The sequence below is a fragment of the Mirounga leonina genome, unplaced genomic scaffold (assembly GCF_011800145.1).
Source record: "Mirounga leonina isolate KUSES-001 unplaced genomic scaffold, KU_Mleo_1.0 Mir_174, whole genome shotgun sequence".
In the NCBI taxonomy this organism is placed as follows: domain Eukaryota; kingdom Metazoa; phylum Chordata; class Mammalia; order Carnivora; family Phocidae; genus Mirounga; species Mirounga leonina.
Genome location: NW_023270451.1, coordinates 22,416,899 through 22,423,734, shown reverse-complemented (window position 1 = coordinate 22,423,734; position 6,836 = coordinate 22,416,899). Strand labels below are relative to the sequence as shown.

Sequence of the window (6,836 nt, the reverse complement as noted above, 5' to 3'; positions counted from 1 at the left end):
TTATTCAGTCAGACCACAATGACTTGGCTATTAATGGTTCTGAGGATGTACTTCAGTGGATATATTTTTTTTGATAGAGAAAGAAGAATGAGAGGATTGGAAAAGAAAAGCTGACAGAATTCACAGTGATGAACAAATTTTTTAGTTTTCAAAGTTGGGCATTTCAGCTATGTGGGTTTTACTATTGATTTCATCAGTCTTACTCAAAAGTGAATGTTATGATTCATATCACTTTGTTTTTACATGTTTTCAGATAAGTAAGTGACAATCTGTGAGATGCTTATTTTCAGAAGTTATTTTGTAATCTGTCATATAATATAGTTACACTTTTAGTCAGCTTATCAAAAATATTACAGAATGTCCAAGTTTAAGAGATATTTATAATTTTGTTTTACTTGGTACAGGTATAGGTAATGTTACAATTGAACATTTCTCCAGTAATAGAATTCATAGCTGCATTATAAAGGTTATTTTAGCTTTTTTGAGTAATGTAAAAACCAGGTACAATTATGACAACTATTTTCTTCCCCCCCCCAGTAGAAATATTTAAACTTTAGATGCTTATGTTTTCATAAACATATGAATTTTATTTGGAATTTATTTTTCATGATGGGCAAATTTAGAGTAGTCAATGTATTGTGAAATGGAAGGGAAGGAACCTAGACATTTTCTAGAAGTTAACCCAGCCCTCTGATTTTCCATTTGAAGAAAACACTCCCAGGTGATTTCCTAATTTTGTCATGTCACACCTGTAGTGCGAACTCTGTTGGAACCTGAGGTTCTTAGTGCCCAATCCAGTGTGGTTGGCCTTTCCATGTGACTTATTTTATAAATCACCTTTTCCTTTTTTTTTTTTTTTTTTAGAGGAGAGGGAGGGGCAGAGGGAGAGGAAGATTGAGAACCTTAAGCAGGCTCCAAGCCCAACTCAGAGCCCAACGCGGGACTTGATCTCAGGACCCTGAGATCATGACCTGAGCTAAAATCAAGAGTCGGATGCTTAACAAACTGAGCCGCCCAGGTGCCCCTAAATCACCTTTTTACCTGAAGACTGTCCAAATGGTAGTGTGAGGTATGTCTATTAAAGTAACTGAAAAACCCAAAGGTTTACTAGATTTTTTGGCCTTTTGGTCAAAAGTGAAATTTTCCTCTGTAATTAAGACAATAGTTCAATAAAAGAATGATAAACCCCCAAGTTTTCTGAATATGTGTGCTTTGGGAAACCCCAATGTGGGTGGCACTAAATATTTTCGACAGAAAATATGTGGGAAACAATGAGAAGGTGAGGTTTGTCATGAAACATATAAACATGAATGGACAAGGAAACGCACATTCACTTTTTTGCTGGTGGGACCTATCTCCATTTCAAGTGGTACACTAAGTATGATGTTTTCACGTCTCATGCTAATGTTTTTGTTGGCATGGCTAATTCAGAATTTACTATATATGTATACATCCTGTTCCTGTGGAATTAAACCCTGAAAATATTGTTTCCTCTACTGAAACATGAAGTTTTAGTAAACCCTAATATAAAGTAATCAAAAGTCAGAATATGAATAGTACCATCTTTTGGAGAAAATGCTAAATGTAGAGTTAAAAGTCTTCAATTCAAATTTTAACCATGTCACTTACTTATAAATTATAGATTCAGTAAGAACCTGATAAGTAAACAGAAGCAAGGAAAGCAAGAGATTTTCCCTGGGACAGGATTTGTACTTCCATGACTATTGATTGTAAAATGCTGACTGTGTTATGTAAAGGTCTAACAATTAGGGCCTTCTCATCATCAATACTGGCTATACCAGCCCAGATATATATATATATATTTTTTTCCATTTGAGAGTAGTCATTTATTAACTGACCAGATTACAAAAATAATCATGGTAGATACCTTAGTTCATCCTTCTAATAAGCCTATTGATCTGGTCTTCCCTGTTGCTAGCTTCTCCAGCTTCTACAAAATGGGTGGTCTTTTTCTTCATTCCCCCTCGTGGAGAAGATAATCTGAAGGGCCATAAAAAGTTGTGTGCTTCTTTGAAACGTTTTCCAACAGTATAGATCCCGTGAATCAGATCCTCCATGGAGATGATGCCATATTTACCAAGAGATCGGGCAATCGATATGTTATCTGTCAGGGCAATTCACTTGTTGATTTTGCCATAACCACGCCTGTAGATCAATTCATTCACCGACTTCAGGTCTGGGTATCCCCAAGCTATATACGGTTCCACCATCCTTAGCTTGTTAACTGAAGCCTTGTTGAGCTTAACAAAAGTGCCATTGAAGATCTGGCGAAGGCGAAGAAGCTGCAACACCATTGATACCTTTGGGCTCACACCACTGATACCTCGGATCCTGATGACAAATGCCAATTTGGGTTCCCCAAGTACATGGAAGTTGCCAGCTTTTCTTGCCATCCTCGCCATTCGAATCTCAGTTCTGTACATCTGCCTACATTCCTTGTGGTAATGCTTAGCTTTTTCAGAGATAAGCTTCCTCCTTGGCTTTCGAGCATCTTTTGAGCAAACTTCTTCCTCAGATGCTTGATCTTCAACTCTTTGAAATTCCTTCGCTTCTTCTTAAGGGTTTCTGGCACAGCAGGACCCTTCTTTTTCTTCTCTTCTGCACCCTCCATGGTTCCAGCCAGAAAAGAGCCAGCCCAGATATTTCGATGACATTTTCTGTTTTGTCCCAGAAGCTACATATAGGAGGATTTCACAGATCACCATCATCTTTTGGAACTTTATTCCTAGGCTGACTGAGTAGCCCAATATTTGTTGTTCATTAATTTGTCTAGATGATTATTTAATAAAATTTAACATAGTAGTTATTCTGTCCCTGTTTTATGTATTTCAATTATTTAATGTACTTTGATCCTGTGGTGATTGTATTACAACAAGGACATATTGACTACTTGATAAATAATAATGTTAATTAGTTATTTAGTTCCCCCCATAGAATCGACAGATTAAAATCTATTTCATTCCCTTGAGGATAATATTTGATGAGAAATATTGATTTTCATTAAGAAGTGGTTTTCTTGGGCACCTCGGTGGCTCAGTTGGTTAAGTGACTGCCTTCAGCTCAGGTCATGATCCTGGAGTCCCGGGATCGAGTCCCGCATCGGGCTCCCTGCTCAGCAGGGAGTCTGCTTCTTCCTCTGACCCTCCTCCCTCTCATGCTCTCTGTCTCTCATTCTCTCTCCCGCAAATAAATAAAATCTTAAAAAAAAAAAAAGAAGTGGTTTTCTTTTAAAGTGTAAAATGTTAAACAAAAGCATTTTCTCTATCTGCTTAAAAGCTCTGAAAGCTTATGAACATTCAACTTGCTCACCCATCACAAGGTCAAACTGTTCAGTGTTGCAAACGTTAAGCCCCCTCTGTTCCATCGGCACGTATGGTAGCTCACAAACACTGTCCTGAGCCACCTCATAATCATGAGTGCATGAGGGCATATGGGGCAACAGGGAAGAGGTGAACTCTGGTGGCAGTAATGTAGCTCTAAACCAATGAATCTATGCATAAACTTTTTTTCAGTGACGTGTTTTAGCGGGTTGAAGAATACAGGTGGAAAGTCTCACTTGGGGAAGTAAAAATAACTTTGAATCATTTTATTATAGCATGACTCTCATACAACTATAGAATAGACATGTATTTGACTTATTAATAAGGGTGCCCATAGCACAATCAGAGAAATGTCTGATTTTAGGGCTGGAGATGAGCCTGGAGCATCTTGTAATGCCAAAAGTTTGGAAGTGGCTAAAAAAAAGAAAAGAATCATAAGGGCATATGAAATGGACACATAAGCAAACTGAAAGATTTTCCAATGGTCAAAGCTGCAGCTATTTCAAAAAAAGAACACTGGATTATAAAACAAAGTATAAAATAAGAATCCAAGAGTCCATACTGATAGAACTAAATGACTGAATAAATAAATAGAGCTGAAGAGACAAATTTCCCATGCAGAGTTCCAAATAATTTGTGTAGGTAATCTGCTGTCAAGATGTGGGGGCATAGCTAACTCAAAGAACGTCTGAGATACATATACACCTATAATATATGTTATCCATACGTATTGTATGTATCTAAATGTGTATATCTATCTGTGCAGGTGTGTGCACAGCTATACAGAAAGAGAGAATGAGATTGATTAAGATTGATTTATATTAAGTCAGTGAGGAAAAAAAGACTTGCTGAAATAAGTATACTCAGTGAGAGACAGAACTGATTAGTATCCTACTGGGCAATAAAACCTACAACCTTTTGGGTTATCTTTCCTGTCAAAGAGAAATCATTTGCACCTCTCCTGGAAAAAAAATCCATATCACTGACACATAATTCACAGAACCTGGGCCTAATCAAACATAACTAGTAGTCAAACAAAGGTACATCCCCTAGAGAATTAGATAATCCTGGGTGGTCGTGTTAGACAATGTTCTGATAGGATATTGAAAGGGCATATAGTTATGCTTTTGTCCTATTCTGAATTGGTATAATTTCCTTCAGTGATAGCAGTTTCTTCCCTCAAAATCTAAAGGCTGCTTTCTGTAGTCCTAATAACATCATGCTCTGGTGAAAGCCCCCTATTTTGAACTGAATTATCCCCCTTTACCATCACAGAATACGAATTTCTGCCCAAACAGAAAAATAATTTTCTTTCCAGAATTTGTCTGGGGTTGTACAGAAGTTTAATATCAGGGAAAAGTCTTTGATCTTAATAAATATTCCCCAAACAGAGAAACAGGAATTGGCTCTATATTTATGTAGATACGGGGAACAGGCCCCCGATGCCATGTTGAGAAATTCTGAAAAAAGTGAAAAACGTTATTACATAAATGTTGTTTCCAACCATTTATAAATATTATCAATTAGTGATGTGTTTTGAGTCTTTTGTTTTGCTTATTTATTTTACTTTTTGCGCGGGCTGCTACAATTTAGCCATTGTCGGAAAAATTTGTACAATGCTGCCCTTGGTCCTTGTTTCGGGGTCACGTTCAGCCCTCGAGATCCACAGTTGTCACATATGGGACCGTATTTTGTCTCTCTCACAAGGCACATCTTCCTTTTTGGGGCACAAAAGTAATATATGTGAGATCTGCATTTTGAATACAAGATTTATTTGAACCTATCATGGGAAGAATGAATGGCCTTCACTTAATAAAGTTGAAAATCCAACTCCATAATGTATGGTTTCTGAAAAGAAATTTTATTAAAAAATATTGCAATAAGAGGTTACCAAATAGCATATTGAAGAGCATACGTGGAAGTTTTCACCTGAGGGAGTGAAAGTAAATAACTCTGAATCATTTTATCAAAAGAATGCAGCTAACATTGCAAACCAAGGAAAGAATAATAAATCATAACTCAATACAGTTGACCTTTAGACTGCTACGAGTTTATACATACAATCCCAAACCATGTGGGCTTTTTACACTTGAACATATACTTTAAAAAATATGGACCTCATTTTATAGAACAGTTTTAGACTTACAGAAAACCTGAGATGATTCTACAGAGTTCCCTTATATCTCACACCGTTCCCCTTATTGGCATCTTTCATCAGTATGTGTCACAACAAACTAATACTGATATATTATTTTTACGTAAAGTCTATATATTATTCAGATTCTCTTTGTTTCTCTTTTAAAGATTTTATTCATTTGAGACACAGATACAGAGAGAGAGAGAACATGAGCAGAGGGGAGAGGCAGAGGGAGAGGGAGAAGCAGGCTCCCCGCTGAGCCAGGACCCCAATGTGGGGTTCAATCCCAGGACCCTGAGATCATGACCTGAGCCGAAGGCAGACGCTTTACCATCTGACCCACCCAGGCGCCCCAAGATTCTCTTAGTTTTAACCCAAATTCTGTTTTAGGATTTTATCCAGGACACCTTATTACAGTTAGTCATGTTTCCTTACATTCTTCTTGACTGTGGCAATTGTCCAGACTTCCTCATTTTTTTTTTTTAAAGATTTTATTTATTTGAGAGAGAGAGAATGAGAGACAGAGAGCATGAGAGGCAGGAGGGTCAGAGGGAGAAGCAGACTCCCCGCCGAGCAGGGAGCCTGATGCGGGACTCGATCCAGGGACTCCAGGATCATGACCTGAGCCGAAGGCAGTCGCTTAACCAACTGAGCCACCCAGGCACCCCAAGACTTCCTCATTTTTGAGAATCTGGACAGTTTTGAGGAGTGCTGGTTAGGTATTTTGTAAAAGCCTCTTCTATTGGAATTTGTCTGATATTTTTCTCATCATTAGACTGGGGCTATGATTTTTGGAAGGAAGATCACGGAGATAAAATGCCATTTCCATTACTCTCTACCAAGTGTACATACTATTAATATGACTTAGGGCGCCTGGGTGGCTCAGTCATTAAGCGTCTGCCTTCTGCTCAGGTGATGATTCCAGGGTCCTGGGATCTAGTCCCACATCGGGCTCCTTGCTCCACGGGAAGCCTGCTTCTCCCTCTCCCACTCCCCCTGCTTGTGTTCCTGCTCTCGCTATCTCTCTCTGTTAAATAAATAAATAAAATCTCAAAAAATATATGACTTATCATTGTTGACCAATGGGCTGAGATAGTGTGTGCCAGGTTTCTCCACTGTGAAGTTACCTTCCCCCCCTCCTTTTGATACTACATCTTTCGGGAGCAAGTTACTACGCACAATCCGCATTAAGGTGGGGGTTATGCCCCCATTTCTTGACAGCAGAGTATCTATACAAATTATTTGGAACTCTGCATGGGAAATTTGTCTCTTTAGCTCTATTTATTTATTCAGTCATTTAGTTTTATCAGTATGGACTCTTGGATTCTTATTTTATACTTTGTTTTATAATCCAATAT

At 38.1% G+C, this 6,836-nt stretch overlaps 1 pseudogene; it reads right to left on the bottom strand.

Moving 5' to 3' along the window:
* Positions 1 to 1,830: 1,830 nt before the first annotated feature.
* Positions 1,831 to 2,632, bottom strand: LOC118021327 (annotated as a pseudogene).
* Between the last annotated feature and the right edge of the window lie 4,204 nt (positions 2,633 to 6,836).